This window comes from Meleagris gallopavo, chromosome Z (genome assembly GCF_905368555.1).
Source record: "Meleagris gallopavo chromosome Z, MGAL_WU_HG_1.1, whole genome shotgun sequence".
NCBI lineage: Eukaryota > Metazoa > Chordata > Aves > Galliformes > Phasianidae > Meleagris > Meleagris gallopavo.
In genome coordinates this window covers 63676328-63700697 of record NC_139435.1, presented here as the reverse complement: position 1 = coordinate 63700697, position 24370 = coordinate 63676328, and the positions used below count along the sequence as shown (strand labels likewise).

General features: G+C 40.1%; 1 long non-coding RNA gene across 1 annotated transcript in view; it reads left to right on the top strand.

The window, feature by feature from the left end:
- The first annotated feature begins 9896 nt into the window (after positions 1 to 9896).
- Positions 9897 to 24370, top strand: part of LOC146542335 (uncharacterized) — a 122211-nt gene continuing 107737 nt past the window's right edge. The window contains exon 1 of the long non-coding RNA XR_014880393.1: positions 9897 to 10060. This is a non-coding gene — a long non-coding RNA (uncharacterized LOC146542335). The remainder of the gene's footprint in view (positions 10061 to 24370) is intronic.

Sequence of the window (24370 nt, the reverse complement as noted above, 5' to 3'; positions counted from 1 at the left end):
GTACTGGAATGGATGAGAAAAATAATAGTAATGATAATAATAGGTCACTCTGAAAGTAATGCTTCTTATTTCTGGGGAAACTACAAACATACGAACAGCACAACATTCCATAGAGCAAGTTCTCAGTTACAGAATGCTACTTTTTTTTTTTTTTTCAACACAGTCATAATCATTGTTGTTTTTTTTTTGTTTTTTTGTTTTTTTGTTTTTGCCTGCAACGGACAAGAGCTTCCAGGCTGTGCTCGTAATTAAAAAACAAACAAACAAAAAAAAAAAACCACCACAACTGTACTAGCAGAAGTGACCCATAATTACTACTGCTGAAATGCTCAACCTGCCACCTCCTTGTGCTCACATACAGTGTTTGGTTTCTGTAAATGTTCAGCAATTATCTGAGATTGGATGTGTTTTTTTTTCTGCATGAAGGAATTAAATTACACACCTTTGCCTCATGTGCATTTCTGTGTCAGTTTTGTCAGACTGTTTCTCTCCTCTGATTTGTCTCATGGCAACAAAATATAATTGAGTTCTGGTGGGAAGGTTCATCCCCTACTGCTATTCACTATCATCTGCCTCTGACATTTTGGACATGTGTAATAAAATAGGAGGCATTACTTTCAGAGTAGCCATTTTATGTATTTACAAAACAAGTGGTGCACAATAAAATCGATCGTCCCACCAACCAATGCCCAGCCAGTCCTTGAGTAGCAGCTGTCCACCACAGCCTTGACCAGTTCAGGTCAGCAGGTCTGCTTCTGTTCTCTTCCAGCTCATTGTGCCCCTTTAGCCCCCCTTGCTGACAGGATAGTATGAGAAACTGAAAAACTGGAATGTCCTAACTCTCTGCAGCACTGCTAATCAACAACTAAAACATTGGTGTATTACCAACATTGTTGATATCACAGCATCATATCATTATGAAGAAAGTAACAGTCCCAGTCAAAACCAGCTCAGCTTGCTAACAAGTGAACTGTGCATAAGTTTTAGATGTGTGTGTTCATCAGTACCTAAAAAAACAAAGAATAATGTTCAAATGATTAGAAGATTAGAACTGAACTTAAAACAACAGTAAACCAACCAATGCTGAAAAACATTATTGATGGGAAAATTTGATATGACCTACAGCACAGAGATATGGCAAATTTCATCCCAGTGGATATTTAAAACAAGCAAAAAAAAAAGGAGATGGGAAAGTAATGTGTATGCTGCTGAGGGTTCCGAGCCGCTCACTGGAAGATGTTCTGTTCTCTTGTTTCCCCGAATTATAAAATGTGTTTTATCAACAGCATGTAAGTAACTGTGGGTTTTAAACTTTAATTGATCTTCTTGGGCAGAAGATGGAAATGGTCTACCTGAAATAGACAGAAGCTGAAATATGATTTGAAGTTGTGCTGTTGCAGTGTTTGCAGTCACTTAACTAAATGATTGAGCTAAGTGTCATGTACTGGTACATCTGCATAAGCTCCTCAAGACATCTGGTAAGTTGAGGTGGGGATGTGTTGGGATTTTTTTTGATAAGTAGTGGAGATTCTGAAAAGACTGGACAGGGCTTAGAAATTCAGAGCGATTAGGTTATTAGCATACATTTTATAAGTCTGTGGTTTCTGGTGGAATTTATGTCTCATTGTGCAAATAATACCATTGTTAGATTGCTGCAAATGAGAGATATCAACAAAGTGTTAAGCAGGGATCCACAGAAAAAAACTCAACATGGAAGAAAAAAACTGATGGATGAGTTTTTTTTTTCCTTCAAATTTCAAGGGCTTAAAAATGGAGTAAAGGATATATTTTAGTTTGGATCAAAACTGTTCTTACATAGTGAATCTGGCTGTATTTTGGTTTTTATTTTTGGAGCAGCCTTGGACAATTTGTATTGTGTGGATGTTAAATTCTTATATTGGCTTTACATATTCACTAAGTAACCTTAGTCACAGTCAAAGTGACATCCATGGGAATGGTTATAAATATGTGAAGAAGGCAGAACTTACACAAAAACAACCATTACAGTCTCTTCCAACCCACTATTCTATTCTATGATGCTATGAAAAAGCCTGGTATGAAACAGAAGATCTTGGACTGAGTAGGATTCAGGTTTTACGTGCGTATCATATAGGGAGTAAGTTCGGTCTAAAAATATTTCATCAGAAAAGCTGAAGAATATAGAGAATAAACTTGGACCTGTTCAAATGAAGCATCTTCAACCTATAGAGCAACCCAGAATACTTGAGCACTAGAGTGAAATATTTGGTCAAGTTTATTAGTTTTATCCAGCTTCAAGTAATGGAGCAAGTAATGAACAAGAGAACCAAGAGGTTCCAAACCTCTGTAAAATAGCTGTGTTTAGTTTTTGTTTTTGTTTTTGTTTTTTTTTTTAATTTCCTGTATGTTTCTTAAGGATTAAGTTAGATAAAAAGGTTGCTTCCTTCCAGAATGAATGATAAGGATGTATCTGGAAGAACCGTTGAAGATTTTGCATGGTCTTTGCTAGCTTCAGGTTGCTGTGGAGCTACAAGGGAGTTTTTTTTACCCCAGTGATTGTGATTAGTTCTGGTTCTAGAACATAGAAGCACAGAGACTCAATTAACCGCTAGGTTCAAGAGAGAGATTTAAACCACATGGTTACCTTTATGTCTTATATTAAAATGTCATTTGATGACTTTCCAAACCTTGGAGGTGTTGGTTCAGTTTTGCATTCTTTCGCTATTGAGCTGCCCACTTTCTTGAGCCATGTGACCGTACATACACATAAGATTCTTGAAACTTCCATGGCAGATTCCATTCCAAATTTGTACAAGCCCTCTTAATTTTGGCTGGCGTCACCTTACTTTCTCCATTGTTTATTTTTATTTTTATTATTATTATTTTTAATCATAACTCATTTCCATGGACCAGATTAACTCAGTGCTCATAAGGAAAATTCTTCTGTCTGATTAGAGTTGTGTTTGTAGTGATTTAAATGCAAAGTTATCATCATCCTTTCTAGGTCTTTTCCAGTTATCAGGAAGAAACAGCTAACAGACAAGAGATTATCTGCAATAAACATGGCAGAATGTAATCTAGTTTTATTGTTATTTCCAGTTACAATTTTCTGTCCTTCAAAAAAAAAAAAACAACCACAACAAAAAATACTAATACTCAAATACTGTGCTCTAGCCAATTCATAGCTAAACTTGAAGAAACTGGAAAGAAGTTCAAAACTTGGGTTAATATTATTGGGCAGAGCTGTTTGCCACCACTGGTCACCAGGTAAGTGCCCTTTAACAGTCATGAAGAAGTTGAAAAGCAGATAGTGTTTGTTGTACTGTAATGTTTTACAGCCTGACACCTAGTCTTCTGCAGGACTGCTAAGAGGAAAGAATTTCCATCTAAGCCTAATTCAGATTATACCACGTAGAAGTTGAGGGGGGCTGAGTGGTTTAAAAGAGGTCCCTGCTTTAGTAATCAGGGTGCTAACATGACTGTTTGAGGACAGGAAAGTCAGGATATACTTGGGGATTCAGCTCTGTGGAGGAAGAAGTTTTAAGGAAATGAACAATTTTTCTGAGTAACTGTCAATGGTTTTGGGCCCGGTTTGTCTTGGTTCTGTGACTAATAGGATAGAGGGATCCATGGACCTACATCTGGGGGAAGGGGAAAAGGGGGTAGGGAGAAGGTGGAGAGATGGGCCTAAAAACAAAATGGTGTCAATGAGCTAAGAGAGAAAACTAATGTAGTAAGTATGATATCGGGATGCAAGATAACACAATATAATACTTATAATTGGAATTGAAGCTAATAAATAAGATGAGTGAGAGAGTTTTCAAAACCAAAGGTCTTATTCTAGTGCTGAAGGTGAGATGGCTGGGGAACGCACACCGCAGAGACGAGCAGTGAAGGAAGGGCCAGTCTCATGACTCCTGAGCAGTTTTACCTTTCTGTCTGAATGGAAAATGGAAATAGAACAGTAAGGACTTCTGGGAGATGTAGTTCTTTTCTTCTGTGAACCAGATATCTGCAAATACTGACAATCCATGGAACTGGAGCATTAACTCTTTAACTATCAGTGCACTACATGATGTTATGATGTGTGACACTGATAACAGAAATCATAAAACCAGGACAGTAACAGAAAGTTCCTGAGAGAAAAAACATCTAGATGTTCCACAGGAAAGAGATTATCTCTTCTTAGCTCTTGGCAAAAATGTCAAGAACATGCGTGCAAAGGAAAAAAAACAAAATGTAAGTATTAGCCTGCTGGATGCTTTTGTGTTTTGGAAAAACAGCAACACCTGTTAATTAATCAGTTAGATGTAAGCTTGACTAACTTGGTCTTCCTTGATTTAAACACAACCTGCAAGGTAAAATGACATGAGAATGTGAAGAGTAAAAGTACAAGAAGTGAGGCTGGAACTGTATTTTCTGATCCCTTTTTCAGAAACATTTAGGTCTGTGTTGTAAGTTTTCTATAAAGGAAGCTTCAGTAGTAGAGAAAGAATCACAGCTGAGAATAATTATACTCCAAAACAATGAGATATTTTTATTTTGCTTTGATGGCTGTACTTCTGTCAAAATGTGTCAATTAAAAACTTATGTTCTTGCAGAGAAGGTAACAGATTGTCTAGAAACTTCCTAAAGTGTTGTAATATTATTGTATGTTGGTTGAAAGAAGGGAACTGGATGTGGAAAAGCCACACTTCACTAGAGGATGGCTTATATTTTATAAAAAGCTGTTCTGGGCCTTGAAAGCGTGACCAATCTCTAAATGCTCTTTTGTGTATTCAAAGAGGTATGATTAGTGTTTGAGATCACAGCAGCTAGAAATTCCTGAAGCAGGCAGCTGGATGGAGCCACAGTGTTTTTAGTCTCTTACAAGGCCATTTACCCTTGCAGGGCTGAGATATACTGCTTATTCCTGTTATCTAGACTTTATTATGTGTGATATGAGTGGAATAACAGTTCAGTATGAAGGTGTCTGTGGGAAAAAGGATGGAAAGGAGGAAGTGAAAAGAAAAAGTAAAAGTAAGGTTAATGTGTTAATGCTGCAGTGAAAATCTATTGTCTATTCAGGTTCTGTTAGAGCAGAGAGATTCTTCTCATGAAAGACTTCTTTTGCTTTCTTCCATGGCAATGTTCACTTGCATATTCCAAGCATTGTTCATTTCTGATCCTTTTTTGTATGTACAAGTGAACACATCCAGAGATAAAGTCAGGTAGTTTCAGACAGTAGTTACTTCTCTCTGATTCAGCTCCATGACTTGAGATCTGTCTATCAAATAGCCCAGTGCAAGTCAGGAGAAGCTTAACACTTTGTGTTGCATCAGTACTCATCCATGCATTTATAACTTTTTTTGTACTATTGCACAGTTGGGAGGTTCTAGTAAGCTGTGTTGACAAATCTAACATTATGGTGTTTATGTAGATGTCTTCCTTTCTCTGATCTGCTTGTTGGAATGCATTGATTAGATTGTAAATGGCAGCACTTCCTATTGCTAGTACTTTTAAAAAAGAATTATTTTATTTACTACAACTCCTGCACATAGATTTAACTTGATGTAATTTTTAGCCAAAAATCATTACCTCATAAATTGCTTCTGGATCTCAATTCTGTGAGAACACGTAGTTTTCTGCTTCACAGAATTAATCAGCTGACTGTAGCCTTTTCTTGTAGTTAGAGAAACTTCATTTTCTTCATAATGTTGTGGCTTTTGTATCATTAACAACTCATCAGTGCCCACAGAATTGCTTCCACTTCTATTCACAGTAGAGCAAACAACTTGCATTTGCTTTTCCAACTGTGACATAGGAATATTTAGATTTAGAATAAAAAGATTTGAAATATATGGAGGACTTGCTATAGATCACTTTTCATTCCAAGACACCTCTCTGGGTTGCATCCCAGTCTCCCTGGAGTCTGCTGTTATCATTAAGTCACAGAATCACAGAATGGCCAGAGTTGGAAGGGACCTCAAGAATCATCAAGCTCCAACCCCCCTACCACATGCAGGGCCACCAACCTCCACATTTAATACTGGACCAGGCTGCCCAGAACCCCATCCAGTCTGGCCTTGAACACCTCCAGGGACAGAGCATCCACAACCTCTCTGGGCAGCCTGTTCCACTCTCTCTGTAAAGAACTTCCCCCCTGATATCCAACTCAAATCTTCCCTCCTTCAATTTAAAACCATTTCCCCTTGTCCTGCTATTATATACCCTTCCAAAGAGTTGCCTCCCCTCCTCTTTATAAGCTCCCTTTAGGTACTGAAAGGGACACACAAGTAGGTGTCCAGGCAGGTCTTGAATATCTCCAGAGAAGGAGACTCCACAACTTCCCAGGGCAGCCTGTTCCAGTGCTCCATCACCCTCACTGTAAAAAGGAAGTTTTTGTACACATTTTTGTGGAACTTCCTATGCTGCAGTTTCTGGCTGTTTCCCCTCATCCTGTCTCCACACACTGCTGAAAACAGTCTGGCCTCGCCACTCTGCCCCCCACACCTCAGATATTTATAGACCTGGATCAGGTCCCCTCTCAGTCGTCTTTTCTCAAGGCTAAACAGACCCAGTTCACTTAGCCTTTCCTTACAGGGGAGATGCACCAGGCCCTTCACCATCTTTGTGGCCCTCCGCTGGACTCTTTCCAAGAGATCCCTGTCTTTTTTGTACTGGGGAGCCCAGAACTGGACACAGTACTCCAGATGAGGCCTTACCAGGGCAGAGTAGAGGGGGAGGATCACCTCCCTCGACCTGCTGACCACGCTCTTCTTAATGCACCCCAGAATGCCATTGGCCTTTTTGGCCACGAGGGCACACTGCTGGCTCATGGCCAACCTGTCGTCCACCAGGACGCCCAGGTCACTCTCTGCGGAGCTCCTCTCCAGCAGCTCATCCCCCAACCTGTACCAGTGCATGCAATTATTCCTCCCTAGATGCAAGACCCTACACTTGCTTTTTTTAAACCTCATCTGGTTTCTTACTGCCCAGCTCTCCAGCCTGTCCAAGTCTTGCTGAATGGCAGCACAGCCTTCAGGCATGTCAGCCAATCCTCCCAACTTCGTATCATCAGCAAACTTGCTGAGGATGGAGAAGAGCATGAACACCATGAGGGTCAGGCTGTTTTGCAGACAAATATGGGAACAATAAGAGGATATAATCATGTTCTTGTCTTTCAAATTAATATCCTTTGCCTCATAGTAAAAGTATATGAGATACGATATGCTTACTACTTTAAATGCAGGATACAGGGTGTGAGGGTTGACATTTTGTAATAATTAAGATTTTCCTTCAGATAACTTTACTTAACTAGAAGAAAAAAAAAGAAAATTGTGAACGCATTAAATAAATATGCTGGTCGTAGTGGTGTCTGCATGTAAGTTATGCTGTAAGCAGGCTAACCATATTCACCCTCTTCCAAAGCGTAGGTAACCATAAAGCTTTCTGGAGACGACCAGAAAGAAAACTTGTATGTAAAACAATTGGGTACTGTGCACATTTAAATGGAACAAAGATCTTGTTCTTTCTTAGTATTTTGGACATGGATGAGGTACTTATTTGTGTCATTGTTACATTCAAAGTCGATTGAGAAGCAGAGTGTGTTACAGTAATCATTTGCATAATTAGGAGAATAGAGTGATATTATCTATTGCAGAGAAATAAAAAAAAAGATGTTTATGAAACTTTATACGTGGAAACACTTACTTTTATTTTGTTTTAAAATGTGTTTGTGATTAGTAGTGTCACTTCTTCATCAGTATGCTAGGAAGATGATTTTCTTAGTTCATTCCATGTGTTTCTGAGGGAAAACAGTATGCAGAAAAACAATGGCCCTTTTTTTTCCAGAAGAATGTACTTTGGCTTCTTAGGAGAAATGGAAGATGACATCCCATTGAAAGCAACAGTGGAGAGTAAAAAGGCCCAAGAGAGCTTTTTAACTGTCAGGCACAGCTTCTTTCAGGCATAGATCAGAATGTTTTGAAGTTTATGAGCTGAAGGATATGGCAGAAGATCCCTAAGGCTAAACAGGGACCTCAGACTGAGCTCTACTGCAGAATGATCTTGTACATAGGTGGAAGTGGGGATGGGCTACATGAGATAAGTAGACATGGCTAGAAAGGAGCAGAAGGACTAGCAGCTTCTGACCTGGGATTGAAATCTGTAGTGATAAGAAGGACAATAGGAAGGGCTGTTACAACTTCATAGGCAGCAAGAAAGAACTAAGGAATGTGTGGACCAGCTAAAGAATAGCATGGTGGGCCTAAGAAGTAGAAATGGCTGAGTTACCCAACAGCTTTTTTGCTCTTTTTTTTACTGATAAGGTTCTCTAGATCCGTATGCCTAGAGGCCAAGCCTGGGCCATAGTCAAGAAAGATTGGAAGTGGAACTCCTTAAGCAATCTGAACATATGCAGATGGTGAAAACTGTTAATCAGAATATGGAACACGCTTCTGGCTATGGAATTAAAAGAAATAGAACAGAATAAAATCAGAGTTGTTACAAAGAGACTTAATTTGTTTTGAAAAATGTATTATTGTTGCTGTACAAGACATAAGTAAGAAATATGAATATGAAATGTGAATAGTGTGCCTTTGTCTCTTTTCCATCCCTTGAGGGTCTACAACTATCCTGGGAGGTCTGTCAGCCACTGTTAATTCCCTTGTGTGAACTTGGACAATTAAGCATTTTTCTTCCTTGTTACCTGGAAGACAGCTATTTAACTATTTAGCTGTTAGGCGTGATAATGTTGATAGGATCAGATAGTTAGGGGTGGTAACTGAGAAACTAAAAAAAAAAAGAAAAACAACAAAGACCCCAAACTAAAATAATGTAGCTTGTAGTCTACCTAAAATTTTCATTTTCACAGAATCACAGAAACACCAAGGTTGGAAAAGTCCAACCATCCACCTATCACCAATAGTACTCCCTAAACCATGTTCCTCAACACAAAATCCAAATATTCCTTGAACATCTCCAGGGTTGGTGACTCCACCACCTCCCTGGGCAGCCCATTCCAGTGCCTGACCACTCTTTCAGAGAAGTAGTTATTTCCTAACGTCCAGCCTAAATCTCCCCTGGTGCAGCTTGAAGTCATTCCCTCTAGTTCTATCACCAGTTACATGAGAGAAGAAGCCGACCCCCACCTCACTACAATCTCCCTTCAGGTAGCTATGGAGAGCAATATTGTCTCCCCTGAGCCTGCTCTTCTCCTGAACAATCCTAGCTCCTTCAGCCACTCCTCATAAGGCCTGTGCTCCAGACCCCTCACCAGCTTTGTCGCCTTTGTTTGAACCCACTCCAGAGCCTCAATGTCTTTCTTGCAGTGAGGGGCCCAAAACTGGACACAGTACTCCAGATGCAGCCTCACCAGAGCTGAGTACAGGTGGACAATCACTTCCCTGTTCCTGCTGGCAGTGCTATTTCTAATACAATCCTGGATACCATTGGCCTTCTTGGCCACCTGAGCACATTACTGGCTCACGTTCAGCCAAGCATCAATCAATACCCTCAGGTCCATTTCCTCTATGCAGTCTTCCAGCCACTCCACCCCAATCCTGTAGCGTTGCTGTAGGGGTTGTTGTGGCCAAAGTGCAGGACCCGGCATTTGGCCTTGTTGAACTTCATCCCATTGGCTTCAGCCCAGCCATCCAGCCTGTCCAGATCCCTCTGTAGGGCGTCGCTATCCTCAGGTAGATCAACACTTCCAGCCAACTTGGTGTCATCCGCAAACTTACTGAGGGAGCACTCAATGCCCTCATCCAAGTCATCAATAAAGATATTGAAGAGGACAGATTTTGAGCTGGTGCCCATTTCAGATGCTTGACTGGACTGAAATATATATATGCGCAATGTACAAATGCTGCTTGGCTTAAAAAGCAAAGCTGAATTAAATGTATGTGATTTCTTGTTTGCCTTTTATACAGAAATACCTGGATTTCTGACTGCTGCACACTAATCCCAGCTGACTGCTGTTTGGATAGTAAAAAGCCAGTTCTGCACTGCCTGCCAGATTGTTTGTGTTGAAGGGAACCTCAGCAACACTTCTGTAGCCAAGTCAGGTCAACACTTCTGTCTGAAAAGAGAAGCAGATCTTGTAAGTAAATATGTTTGTGTTTCATGATGCTGCCAGTTGTTCTCTCCTTTGTCAGCCTCTGATCTTTTATATAGCTGCATAGCTGTCAGTACCATGACTTCTCAAAATAGTGAATTTTAATTTGAAGAATGCTGGCTAAATAGGTCCATGTGATTAAAATAATAGATCCTTCCATTGCTTACATCTCTAATATGTGTGATGGAAATGTCACCATCTATGCTTAATTATGACTGTTAAAAAATATGAAGCAGATTAGTTGGATATTCTGCTAACAAAAAGATATTGGGAGTGCCTAACGCCAAACAAAAAGCTTGGTATCTGAAACTCCAAATCCCAAATATCAGATTGAACCTTATTCTTCTTGGATCTTCTTGTACCCAGAATGTTTAGAAAACCTAGCTCCTGTTTTGTGTATGTTTTGGAAAAATGGAAAAAAGGTGCATGCATGATGTAAATTAACTTACTGAAACTGTGAGTTGTGCTGCAAAGTACAGAATGTTCATTTGGTTCATTGCTATTACAAACTAATCAAACAGGATAAATTATTTCTTTTGTCATCTGGGTTTTTGTCTTTTGAAATTCTCATTTAGAAGGTGATGTAATTTATCTATATTAAAGAATTGAAAAATGACAATACAATGGGCACAGGTGTTAAAAACTTTTAGTTACTGTCCAGACTTTTAGCAGCTTCTTGGCTAATATAGGTGCTTGTTGTCAGCTGTTAAAATTCTTTATATTTTTGTGACTCAAACAAGGTAAGTTACTGCTGACTAACACTAAATTTTCTAATTCCTTGCATTCTGCCTTTGAGCGATTTTTGAAGTTCCCATTTTGACAAACCCTGGGTTTGCTTTAAAACCAGAATAAGGTAATGAGTCTTATAGAAGGATATGCTTTATTTCTTGAGCTGCTAAGACTTGCTTAACAAAATACAGCTGTTGTGTTTCAAATGAAATATTGGTTAAGTGAGAAGGTAAAATAGATTAACAGATTGTAAATGGATTAGAAAGTGGCTGAACAGTCACAAATTTAATAATCATGTAGTGTAATGAAGAGGAGCAAGGTGAATTTCAAGACCTTCCTGAGATGGGAGAATAAATTAGTATGGATTACTGACTTGATTTCCTGCTCAGCTGTTAGGGTTTGAAGTTAAGTATATTTTTAATCTACATTTTAGTAGTTTTTCAAACACTTTGAACACACTTTTGCCTATGAAAATTGCACTGCTTTCTGTGGGAGCCACACTCAACTCTTCTGTAAGTACTTCTAATAATTCCTTATATCCTGTTTGATAACACCAGGTCATATTAAAATGTGAAAATTGCATGGAAATGAAAGACATTTTGGTACTTAGGGTCCATTTTGATTCTAATGTTTGCTATAATTGTAAAGTGTACTTTGTGAATTCAGTAAAGTAAAAAGTAGCACACCCAAGCATGCATAGGGACATATTCTAGTCTCTGTTATAAATCAGCATGCTGTCTTTTCAGTGACAAAATCATTCCTTAAAATGGGGCATTAGTCTGAATGTAGTTCCTAGAAAAAACACATGAGGGTAGAATGGGGTTTGTAGAATTCAGTTTCTTATAGTGACGGAGCCCTTGATTGTCCTGGCTTTTTACTTCATTGTGACAGAATGTGAATGCTAATATAAAAAGTAATAAAAATAACTGATTCGGCTTTTTAAATGGATCAGACTCTGAAACACAACATTTCTTGATAACAGAATAATATTCATCTGTTCAGCGTGGTTGCTGTTGTTTGATAGCGCTTTTCAGTGTTTTAGCTTTTATTTGCCTGATACATCTTTCAGAGATGCTATTAAGTAATTTAGTAACATTATTGTTAGAGTCCTTGCATGTCATTCGTTAGTTATTCTTGTGCTTATATGAAATGTTATCTTCTGGATCTTCCCCTCCAGAATTACCAATGCAAGTGCTAGAAAAATTAGTCTTAGTTTGAAGTTTTTACACAAGCGACCCTAAAATATATCTTCAAATCTAATAAATAGTCACTGCAGAGAAACAAAGCATTGCTGTCATATATAACACTCATAAAAGTCTCTAAATAGTAACCAGAAGCAGACTAACAATTACTTAATTGCAGTTTTCTTCTTAACTATAACTATATGTCAGCATACTCTTCCTTTTAGAAACACACTGTATTCCTAGAATCATAGAGTCACCAAGGCTGGAAAAGACCTCAAGATCATCCATTTCAACCATTCACCTATCACCATTGTTTCCCGCTAAACCACATCCCTCAGTACAACAACTAAATGTTTCTTGAACACCTTCACGAACTCCAACCCCTCCCTTTGTAGCCCATTCCAGCACCTGACCACTCTTTTGGAGAGGTATTTCCTAATGTCCAGCCTGAATCACCCCTGGCTCAACATGAGGCGATTCTCTCTTGTCTTATCTTTAGTTACATGGAGGAAGAGGCTGACCTCTTCTCTCACCACACCATAACCTCCCTTTAGGTAATTGTAGAGAGCTATAAGGTCTCCCCTGAGCCTCCTTTTTTCCAAACTAAAAATCCCAGCTCCCTCATCAATCAATACCCTCAGGTCCATTTCCTCTATGTAGTCTTCCAGCCACTCCGCCCCAAGCCTGTAGCGTCGCCTGCGATTGTTGTGGCCAAAGTGCAGGAACCAGCATTTGGCCTTGTTGAATCTCATCCCATTGGCTTCAGCCCAGCTTTCCAGCCTGTCCAGATCCCTCAGTGTGGCCTTGCTAACCCCAGGCAGATCGACACTTCCAGCCAACTTGGTGTCATCCGCAAACTTACTGAGGGTGCACTCAATGCCCTCATCCAAGTCATCAATAAAGATATTGAAGAGGACAGGCCCCAGCACCGACCCCTGGGGAACACAACTCGTGACCAGTCACCAGCTGGATTTAGCTCCATTCACTACCACTCTCTGGGCCTGGCCCTCCAGCCAGTTCCTTACCCAGCCAAGAGTGTACCCATCCAAGCCACGGCCTGCCAGCTTCTGTGGGAGACAGTGTCAAAGACTTTGCTGAAGTCAACAGCCTTTCCCTCATCCGCAAGATGGATCACTAGATCATAGAAGGAGATCAGGTTGGTCAAGCAGAACCTGCTCTTTGTGAGCCCATGCTGGTTAGGCTTGATCCCCTGGTTGTCCCACACATGCCACGTGATCTCCATCAAGACAATCTGCTCCATAACCTTCCCTGGCACCGAGGTCTGGCTAGCAGGCCTGTAGAGTCACACTGGCAAGTCTCCAGTCTTCTGGGACCTCACCAGTCAACAAGGAGTGGTGATAGATAATAGCAAGCGGCTCGGCTATCACCTCTGCCAGTTCCTTCAGCACTCTTTGGTGAATCTCATCTGGCTCTATGGACTTATGACAATCCAATTGGAGTAGTAGGTCTCTGACTGCGACCTCCTGAATCGTGGGGGGTTTAGTCTGCTCCCCAGCTGAGACTACCAGGTCAGAGAGTGGAGTACCCTGAGGACAACTGGTCTGACCTTTAAAGACAGATGTAAAGAAGACATTCAGAACCTCTGCCTTTTCCTATACTCAGGATACTCAGTGGTCACATTCCCAGCCTCATCCAGTAAAGAATGGAGATTCTCCTTAGTCCTCTTCTTACTGTTGATGTACTTGTAAAAGAGTTTCTTGTTCCTTTTTACCCCAGCAGCCAGCTTGAGTTCAAGTTGGGCTTTTGCCTTTCTAATTTTCTGTCTACTCATCTTAACAAGTTCTCTATAGTATTTCTGAGTTGCCTGTCCCTTCCACAGTAGGTAGCTTCCCTTTTTCTCCTGGAGCCTCAAGAACAGCTCCCTATTCATCCATGTTGGTCTTCTTCCCCACCGGCTCATTTTGTGGCTCAGGGGGATAGCCAGCTCCTGCGCCTTTAAGACTTCCTTCTTGAAGAGCAACCAGCTCTTTACTCTCTAAGACTGAATCCCAGGGAACTCCCTCCATCATCTTCTGAGCAATTCAAAGTCTGCCCTCTGGAAGTCCAAGGTAGCAGCAGTTTTGCTGCTCCCCCTCCTTGCTCCACCAAGAATTGAGAACTCCACCATTTCATGGTCACTCTGTCCAAGACAGCCCTGGACCTCCACATCTCCCACCAGACCTTCTCTGTTTGTGAACAGTAGGTCTAGTGGGGCAGCTCCTCTTGTAGGCTCTCTCACCAGCTGCATCAGAAAGTTATCCTCCATACACTCCAGAAACCTCTAGACTGCTTCTTCTGTGTTGTGTTGTATTCCCAGCTGGGGAAGTTCAAGTCCCCCGTGAGGACAAGGGCTGGTGATCACGCAGCTTCTGCCAACTGCTCATAGAACTCATAGAACACCTCATCTGTCTCTTCATCCTGGTTCAGCAGTCTATAGCAGACGCTTACCAGGATGACTGCCTTGTCAGCCCTTCCCCTGATCATAGGGATTCAACCTTATCATCCCCAGCCACAAGCTCAGTAACATCAAACCACTCTAATATAGAGCCATGCCGCCACCCCTCCTTCCTTGCCTATCCTTCCTGAAGAGTTTGTAGCCATCTATTGCAGCACTCCAGTCATGGGAGTGGTCCCACCATGTTTCCATAATGGCAACTAGGTCATAGCTTGCCTAGTTGCCACATAATGGCTTCCAACTCTTCCTGTTTGTTGCCCATGCTGCATGCATTGGTGTAGATGCACTTCAGCTGAGCCCCTTGTCTCAACCCTAATCCCATTACTGCTCCCTCAGGCTCACCTCTAGTAGGCCTGGTTTTATCACCTTCCCCCTTCATATATAGTTCAAAGCCCTCTCTACAAGTCTCCCCGGCTCCTGGGCAAGGAGTAACACTTTCTAAACAAGCTGCCTGGATACTATGAGTGAATCGAAGAATATAGTGTGTAAGATCATCTTTCTTCTATCCTACTTGAGAGTTTTCTAATGCACTTTATTCAGTAAAACTTTTCAAGATATTCTTACATTCTCAAATATTGGAATAGGCTGTTTTCCAGCTGCATCTATATTCTGACCCTGAAAGTGGACAATGCTTAAGAAAAAGTTGAAAAAGACAGAGAAGAATGCAAGGATACTTTCTCAGTGTGCTTTTCCAGCTCTCTGAGGCTGAAAGAATTTCTGGGTCAAATATACTGTGGTTTGCATTTTCTTTCCTATCTTTATTTAAACATTTAATTTTCCAATAGATTTGCCAAATTTCTTTTGGGATTGTATTACAACTCTGTGACCTACAGCATTTCTCAGAAGAGAATTCCACAGTAGGCCTGCTAGGCAGGGGGTAAATACTAACAATTAAAAACCTATTTAAATCTGTTTGTAGTTTACTGTGATGCCCTTAGGTTTCTGTATTATGTGGAATAAGGAATATTCTTTTTTTTTGCCTGGTAATTTTTTTTTTATATTGGCCTCTCTGCTGTCCCACTAGCTTTTTAATTTCTTCTGATCCTTTCATCATTGCTGTTGTTTTTGTTGTTTTTCAAGTTTCTCTTTTTTTTTTTTTTTTTTTTTTTTTTTGCATGAACTGTGTGCAAAATTCATTATGGGGTCTTAAAATGTTATTCAACATTGACAACGTTTTTTGTCAAATAGACGTAAGAAATATGCATATATACTAAATATACTAAGCAACAAGCTAGTTTCTCTGATACAGAATGAGGTAATGTACGCTCAGAAAAAAAAAATCATTAAAAATAGTAGGATTGTAGAGATGGGTGGGAAGATAAATGCCTTGCTTAATATAAGTGTAATTATGAAGATTTACAGTATCTCTGAATAGACTTTAAATTCTGTAAGCCAAGAATCATAGAATCACAGAATGACTTGGGTTGTAAGGGACCCCAAGGATCATCAAGCTCCAACCCCCGTGCCACAGGCAGGGCTACCAACCTCCAGATCTGGTACTAGACCAGGCTGTGCAGGGCCCCATCCAACCTGCTCTTGAACACTTCCAGGGACAGAGCACCCACAGCCCTTCTGGGAAGCCTGTTCCAGCACCTCACCACTCTACCTGTAAAAAACTTCTTCCTGACATCCAATCTAAACCTTTCCTCCTTGAGCTTAAAACCATTCCTTCTTGTCCTATCATTGTCTACCTTTGTAAAAAGTTGATTCCCCTCCTGTTTATAATCCCCTTTTAAATACTGGAGGGCTGCAATGAGGTCTCCTCCCAGCCTTCTCCTCTCTAGGCTGAACAAGCCCAGTGCCTGGCTTTGTAGGGCAGCTGCTGCAACACTCCAATAATCTTTGTGGCCCTCCTCTGGATCTTCTCCAACATTTCCACATTTTTCCTATACTGGGATTCGCAGACCTGAACGCATTACACCAGGTGAGGCCTCACAGTGTCAGAGTAGACAGGGACAGCCACCCCTTTTCTGGTGGAGCTCCTCTCCTATGAAGAAAGGTTGAGAGAACTGGACTTGTTTATCCTGAAGAAGAGAAGGGTCTGGGGAGACTTCATTATGGCCTTCCAATACTTGAAGGGAGCACATAAACAGGAGGGGAAGCGGCTATTTATGAGGGTGGATAGTGACAGGACAAGGGGAAATGTTTTTAAACTATGACAGGGAAGGTTTAGGTTACATAATTGAAGGAAGTTTTCCACACAGAGCGTGTGGACACACTTGAACAAGTTGCCCAAAGAGGTTGTGGATGCCCCATCCCTGGAGGCATTCAAGGCCAGGCAGGATATCGCTCTGGGCAGCCTGGTCTGGCGATTGGCAATCCTGCCCATGGCAGAGGGGTTGAAACTAGATGATCATTGTAGTCCTTTTCAACCCAGGCCGTTCTATGATACCACTGGCCTTCTGAGCTGCAAGTGCACGCTTCTGGCTCTTGTTCAGTTTTTCATCTACCAGGACCCCCAGATACTTCTCTGCAGGTTTAATTCAAATGCATAAGCTGCATTTGCAAGTTGAATTTAGATGTTATCATTTCAAACTCATAGATATTTGCTGCGCAGTGACCATCAGGGTTGGTCTCTTCTTACTGGTAACAGGACGAGGCAGAATGACCTCAAGTTGCGCCAGGGTAAGTTTAGGATGGATATCAGGAAAAACTTCTTTACAGAAAGGGTTGTTAAGTGCTGGAACAGGTTTCCCAGGGAGGTGGTTTAGTCACTTTCCCTGAATGTGTTTAAAAGCCATCTGGATATGGTGTTCAGGGACATGGTTTAGCAGTGCATTTTTAGAGTTAGGGTAGTATGGTTAGATTGTGGTTGGACTTGATGATCCGAAGGGTCTTCTCCAACCTGAGTGATTCTATGTTCTATGATTCTATGTTATATATAGGGAAAATTTATATCCTAAAAATAACCTTTATGGAAGTCAATATATTAATTCAATTTGCTGCTTAAACTTGCAGGGAATAAGTGTTCAGGAGATGAATGAGGTTCTTATCCTGTTCTGAAAAAATTATTGAATGTCTAACCATAGAGTCAGGTTGTATTTTGTGTTTGGGGCTCATGGCTGTAAATGCGTGTGTCCATGAAAAGCTATGTCTTTTCATCCTTCCTTTCCCTTCCCTCCTTCCTTTCTTGAAGAAGAAGAGATGGACTGTTCCCTTAATCTTGTGTATCCAGGCGTTATCTAAGATTGTAAAGGAAATGTTGATTGATTTCAAATATTTAATTATATCAGAACTGGAGTGAGATAAAAATGTGAGTTGTGGAGTTTGGTGAAATATGGGGTTATAAAACAGCTGCATGTGGTCTTCGTGAATGCCAGTTCAGTCACAGATTTATTCCACTCACACAGACTTTTATATTCAAGAATTGCAAAAGAATGAAGCAAGAATTTAAAGCTTTGCAAGCATTTAAATGCAGCATTCAAACTCTGCAGCAACTTTAGAAAACATGCTGAAGCTTCATACATTTGTATGAGATATTTTATTCCCCTGAGTAAAATATGCTAAATATTAAATTGAATGGCTTTTGTAGAATTCCTGAATCATCTTGACTATGGAGACATTACCACCAACATATAAGCTGTGTCCCAAAAGTTGTTCTGATTCTAGGCTTTGTGCCTTGTCCATTCATTTCACTGCCTGCATTGAGTCATTTTTTTTCTGTTGATGCATTTGCTTTTAGACCTTCAAACAATTAATTTACAAATGGTCACAATCTGCAGCTGAAAGATAGCCATGACTAGTTAGAAAATGCGAAATGTACCTTGGAACCATGTGTGTGCGTTCTCAAAATTCTGAAGACACTGAAATGCATCATTTTTTGGAACAAGCTAAGCCTACTTACAAGAAGTCAGTGCAGGTTTTAACATATTCTGATGTTGAAGACTACTGCAGTAAGAGCCAGAAACTAGCTGAGGTGTAGGACCTTCATGCTTCAAATCCTTGTGCCTAGAAACTAGACAGAGGAACAAGATCGTGTCTGTGCAAGTTGCTAAACTCTAGTTTTCTACTGCAAGCATGGAGGAGAAGTTCTGTATTTGCTGCAGAGACTGGCTTTAGGTCAGCACTGTGTTTCAGATTTTTTCTGTTGTTGTGTGGGTGATATGTAAAAAAAAAAAAAATAAAAGTAGAGACTTATCCTATTGCTTTTTGTTTATTTCAAAATTTTAAATCTGTATGAAAGCATTTATTTTGTAGGATTCTACTCAGAAAGTAGATGCTATAGTCCAGTGTTGAATTTTGTTTTGCTAAATGTTAGGCCTTTGGAAAGGAGCCTGTTTTCTCCTCTGTTTTATACATCTTCAACAACATTCACAGCGGTGTTGAAATTCTTACTCTTTAACAGTAAAAATGAGCCTGTGTGGTGTTCTCCATGATCTGTGTATTTGGAACAATGAAAACTAGAGCACATATCTCTAAAAGATCCCAGATGCATTAACATTTATGAAGTCTAGATTTAATGTTCTCACTGTACATGGATTTTCCTGATATTTTCCAGTGTTCAGATTCCCAAATCAGTCTTTGAGTGTTTAAATATATGTCAAAAATATTTCAGTAACAATTCAAGGCAGATATATATCTATCTACAGATGGGTATGGTAGACTGAAATGGAAATTTGTTTTTTTCTCTGATTTATTAGGGGTCTTTTTTGTTTGTTTGTTTGTTTTTTGCAGCTGCAAAGATGTTGGCCTGCTACAAAGAGACTTCATTTTTAACAATCTCTAAGAAATTCTAATTGAGAACAAGCTGCTCTATGTTCCAAAGCTCTGTAATTAACTAAAGATTTACTGCACTTGCCAGGTGCATGTTTGTCTAATCCAAGGAAAGCTATCCTTCTCCTCTCCTTGTCTTCCAAAAATTACCAAAAACATCTGCTGCTAGAACTAGGTACAAATGATGAGAGACCCATGTGAAGTTTATTTTTCTTTTTTTTTCACTGTATCTTTGTTTAGATCAGATCTTCTTTATAGAGACTTAAGAACAGCCAATTGTTGCATCTTTTCTCCTAAAGAAGGCTTGTTTTCTTCCAGAAAAAAAATTACTCTTTTTTTGGGGGCAATGGAAAGAATAAGTTGCCAGCATGCTCCTGTATCAGCCATGTGGCTGATGCTAGGACTAACTGTAAACTGTAAACCTTTGGGAACTGTAACCATTGCAAAATTTTTATTCAGGTAGTAAAGGACAGTATTCTTTAAAGTATACTGAGAGTTGTCTAGAAAATAGAACAGTTATCTTTGAAGGTATGCACCACAAGGAGCACCTTCTCTTAGGTACTTTATTGGAAGGACCTTAGTTTTGACACCATGTTGTTATAATATCATATGACGAAAGACTTTTATCTAGGCTTTCTTTGACCTGAATATATTTTTTTCTTAGACAAAGATGAAATATCTATTATTTCTTCAAGTGGAATTTAATGTTTAAACACCATCTTTCCTTTGATCTGCATACACTGAAATTTTATGTTCCCAGGTTACAAAACAGAAGCTCTTGCTGCTGAAGGACTATCCTATGTGAATACAATGTTACTGACCTATAACTATATATGCATTCAACAGCTGTGTTGGAAAAACTTTAATTAACTTTAATGTTTTTGCATAAAAGGTTAATACCCACTTTGGGATAACTATAGGTCTCATTGCAACTGAATGAACTAGTATGACCAACCTTAGAGAATATCACTAGTAGGAACTCTTACGGCTAGCTTAGAGAAGAATATTCTTTTTTTATATTTACTTGTGCAAAGTATTTGACATTGTCCCACATGACATCCTGATCATCAAATTGGAGAAGAAATTGACTTGATGGATGGACCATTCACTGGATAAGGAATTGGCTGGATGGCCGCACTCAGAGTTGCGGTCAATGGCTCAGTGTCCAAGTGGACATTGGTAACGCGTGGCACTCCTCAGAGATTGATTTTGGGACCGGTGCTATTTAACATCTTTATAGGCATCATGGACAGTGGGATTTAGTGCACCTTCAGCAAGTTTGCAGATGACACCAACTGCTGACATGTTAGAGGGAAGGGATGCTATCCAGAAGGACCTGGAATAGCTTGAGAGATAGGCCCATGCCAATTCCATGAAGTTGAACAAGGCCAGGTATGAGTTCCTGCATCTGGACTGGGGCAATCCAAAGCACAGGTACAGGTTGGGCGAAGAATGGCTTGAGAGAAGCCCTGAGGAGAAGGATTTGGTAGTGTTGGTTGATGAAAAACTCAGTACAAGACAGTAAGGTATGCTTGCAGCCCAGAACGCCAACTGTATCCTTGGTTGCATCAAGAGAAGTGTGACCAGAAGGTCAAGGGGAGGAGATTCTGACCCTCTGCTCTTGTGAGACTCAGAACTGGAGTACTGCATCTCAGTTCTGAGAGCCCCAGTATAGGAAAGATGTGGAGCTATTGGAGCAGGTCCAGAAGAGGGCCACAAAGATGATCAGAGGGCTAAAGCACATACCCTATGATGATAGGCTGAGAGAGCTGGGGCTTTTCAGCCTGGAGAAGAGAAGGCTCTCAGGAGACCTTATAGCAGCCTTCCAGTACTGAAAGTGGCTTACAGGAAAGCTGGGGAGGGACTTTTTATAAGGGCAGATATCGGTCTCAGTCGAGTTAGAGAGCTCTCTCAGTTTCTTGTAGCATCACACTAATTCTACTTTATTGTGTTCAACGTACATCTTATATACCATCTGCTTACAAACAAGAAGTTCCTGTTCCTCTGACAGGTCCTCCAATCAGTTAATTGAGCCTAACTTCTCCCACACAACAGTGATAAAGGATGAAAGGTTTCTCAATTGTGACAAGACAAACAGCGCATACTAAAGAACTTCCTGTTTATCCTTAGACTCTGTTTGCTCTTTGTCTTATATCAGACTCTCAAGGCTTCACAGTGATAAGGTCCATCAAACTCTTTGGTGACTCGCTTACAGTTACATCTTCTTCCACAGGCAGATAACAACAGGACCAGGGGAAATGGTTTTAAAATGGAAGAGGGTAGAATTTGACTAGATATAAGGAAGAAATTCTTTACTATGAGGGTGGTGAGACATTGGAACAGGTTGCCCAGTGGGGCTGTGGATGCCCCCTCCCTGGAAGCATTCAAGCCAGGCTGGATGGGGCTTTGAGCAACCCGGTCTAGAGAGAGGTATCCCCACCTATAGGTGTGTGTGTGTGTGTGTGTGTGTGTGGGTGTGTGTGTGTGTGTGTGTGTGTTGGAAATAGACGATCTTAAAGGTCCCTTCCAACCCAAACCATGCTATGATTTTGTGGTTCAATTTGAGCAACAAATTACAGATTCTTTTAAATAGCCAATGATAAATACACTGTCTGCAGAGCACGTGTTACCAATAATGTGAATAATACACTTGTGGAATAACTCCAGAGAGATTGTAAACTTGCCAGGGGAAGCAAACACAAAAAAAGGGGGATGTGGAAGAGAGAATCAGCCTGTCAGCTAGTCCTAAAAACTGGTGGTGTCATTTCAACTTGTCTATGGTGGTGTCTCTTCCAAAATTCCTTCTCTCGTAAGCCATTCTTACACTATTTTCTAACTTTCAGGTGGAGTTTCATTCACTCTAGTCAAGCCTGCTTTTGTTGCAAATGGTGCAACAGAAAATTGAAAAGCTACTAATGGGGTGTCTGCTATGTAGTCTGTCAGTTCCATAACACCATCAAGTTCCCATTCCTGCAATCTTATCACAGAGTTTAACTGTGGAATTTTACACCTCAGTCCCACCTCTGTGTTATGTTTCTCACAGGGAACATAACAAATTCCCTTGGGGCTGCTAACAATCTAAGTTTTGCAGATATTATGTTGCTTAGGAATAAATCATGGAAAAGACATCTTGCATATTTGCTGAATTTCATCCTGGAAGTTTCTTGAATGTTTATCTTCCTTTAAGAGATTAATATCCCAGTATCTTATTTCTAAGAATTACTCCATGTAATCTGCTCTGAGACTATAGTCAAACTTCTCAGTATTTAGAAGGAACTGTGGAGATTACATGCAGTCTTGTTATGAGAATTAAAACTCAAAGTGCTCTCAAGCTACTCACTATTTATGACTCAGTCTTAGTTTAGAAGGACAATGTTACCAGTCCTAAGCAAGGCCTTTGGCATAATGGCCAGGCCAAAGGAGGAGGCTGGGGACTGGGGGAGCATACTGTCACACATGTGACATGCTAATGAGCTCAGTCCCTTTGTAATAACCTCCATTGTGGAGTGTTTTTATGATCAGGTGGTAGTCTTGATTCTGGCTGTTTGAAAGTCATAGATTAAATCAAAGTAATTGTGTTGATGGTGAATATCATCAGAGATAATAGAACAAAATAAAACCAACATTAATCAAAATGTGAAATTATTTGAAACTGCTATTTTTTATTGCATTCCACTCTCTTGAGTGGCAGTGACTGGCTTATTGATGTCTGTGAATCTTTGGATAAGGCTGCTAGTTGAGAGATCCCCATGGAATAGCGGAGTTAATCTCATCTTTTTGAGCATAAAAATAACGTATAGCTCTTGGTCCCAGTGATGGACAGATATTTGCATGCATCCACCATCCCAGTGCCACATTTCCTACTGATTTTATTTATACCTGAAATTTACATTTTAAGTAAGTCCTCCTGTTGTACCAAATGGGATTGTCATTATTATCTCTAGATCTGTGTCCGTGACAGGGAGACAGAAGGCTCACAGGCCCACTGGCCCAAAAGAAGGATGGGGAGGGGAAGTGGGTGGAAGTGAAAGGGAACAATAAGGAAATAAAAGAAAAAAAACAAACAACTACAACAATCTGAGGAGGCAAATGATTTACTAATTATAATAGCAGAAATACAAGTTAATTGGGATTGAAGCTAATAAGCCAAATAGTTTCTGAAAATCAAGGCTCTTACTCTGATCCACCAGGGAGCAAAAAGAGCTAGTCTTATGAATTCCAGTTGGTTTTATCTTTCCCATCAACCAGAAAACAGAAATGGAACAGCAAAGTTTTCTGGGAGCTGTAGTACATTTCTTCTAGTCTGAGACTCCCAGTTCACTACATGATGTGATGATGTGGAATACCGATAACGAAAGTCATAAAACCATGACGGGGATAAAGTCTGACACTTTTAGTCACAAAAGAAACAACTTCCTTTGAAAGAAAGTCCATTTTAATCATTACGTGCTACTTGGAGTTTCAGTAAGTTTTTCCCTCTATGAGTGAGAAGTGTGAATATAATTTCAGTAATAGTGTTGGCAACATGCCCATTGATTTAAGTGGGAGCAGGAACAGACTACTTCCCTACACTGGTCAAGAACTGTCAAACTTTAATCAGCTTTCAAAATCCATGCCTGATATCTCTTTATCCTGAGCGCAGGATTTGTTCCGTTCATAATACAAACACCCTGATTGACTTCTCTCTTCAAAATAACAATCCTTGGTTTTCTCTGATCTTTTCATCCATTCTCCACATAATAGGAGTGTTGTCTATGAACTAGTTATTCTCTGTGAGATTTGTTTTTGTTGTTAAATTACAGATTTTTTTAAAAATCATAATGATGATTTTCTCCTGCTTCCAAGTAGCTTATTGCTGTATTTGATATTTATCAGGACTCCTGTTGGTCTTGTGGATATTCTTGTATGCGGTTTGATAAAACCCAGCCCAACTTATTCATTAAGGGAGTGCATTGTTTTCTATTCACTACCAGAAGTACTGAAATTTGGAAGTCCTAAGATGTTGCAGCAGGCTGTGTTTCAAACCATTCTCACGTAGGGTTCACAGTCAGCACTTCCTTACCTCAGAAGGAGTACAGTGCTTTCCTTGTCTCCCATTAAAGTAGAGAAAAAGATTGCTTCTTTTCTGTATGTGCATTTTCAGCTTCTTTAGTCATCTAAAAAATAGATGGATTCTGAGAAGAGTTATTTTTCTCTTACTGCACCTTGAACATT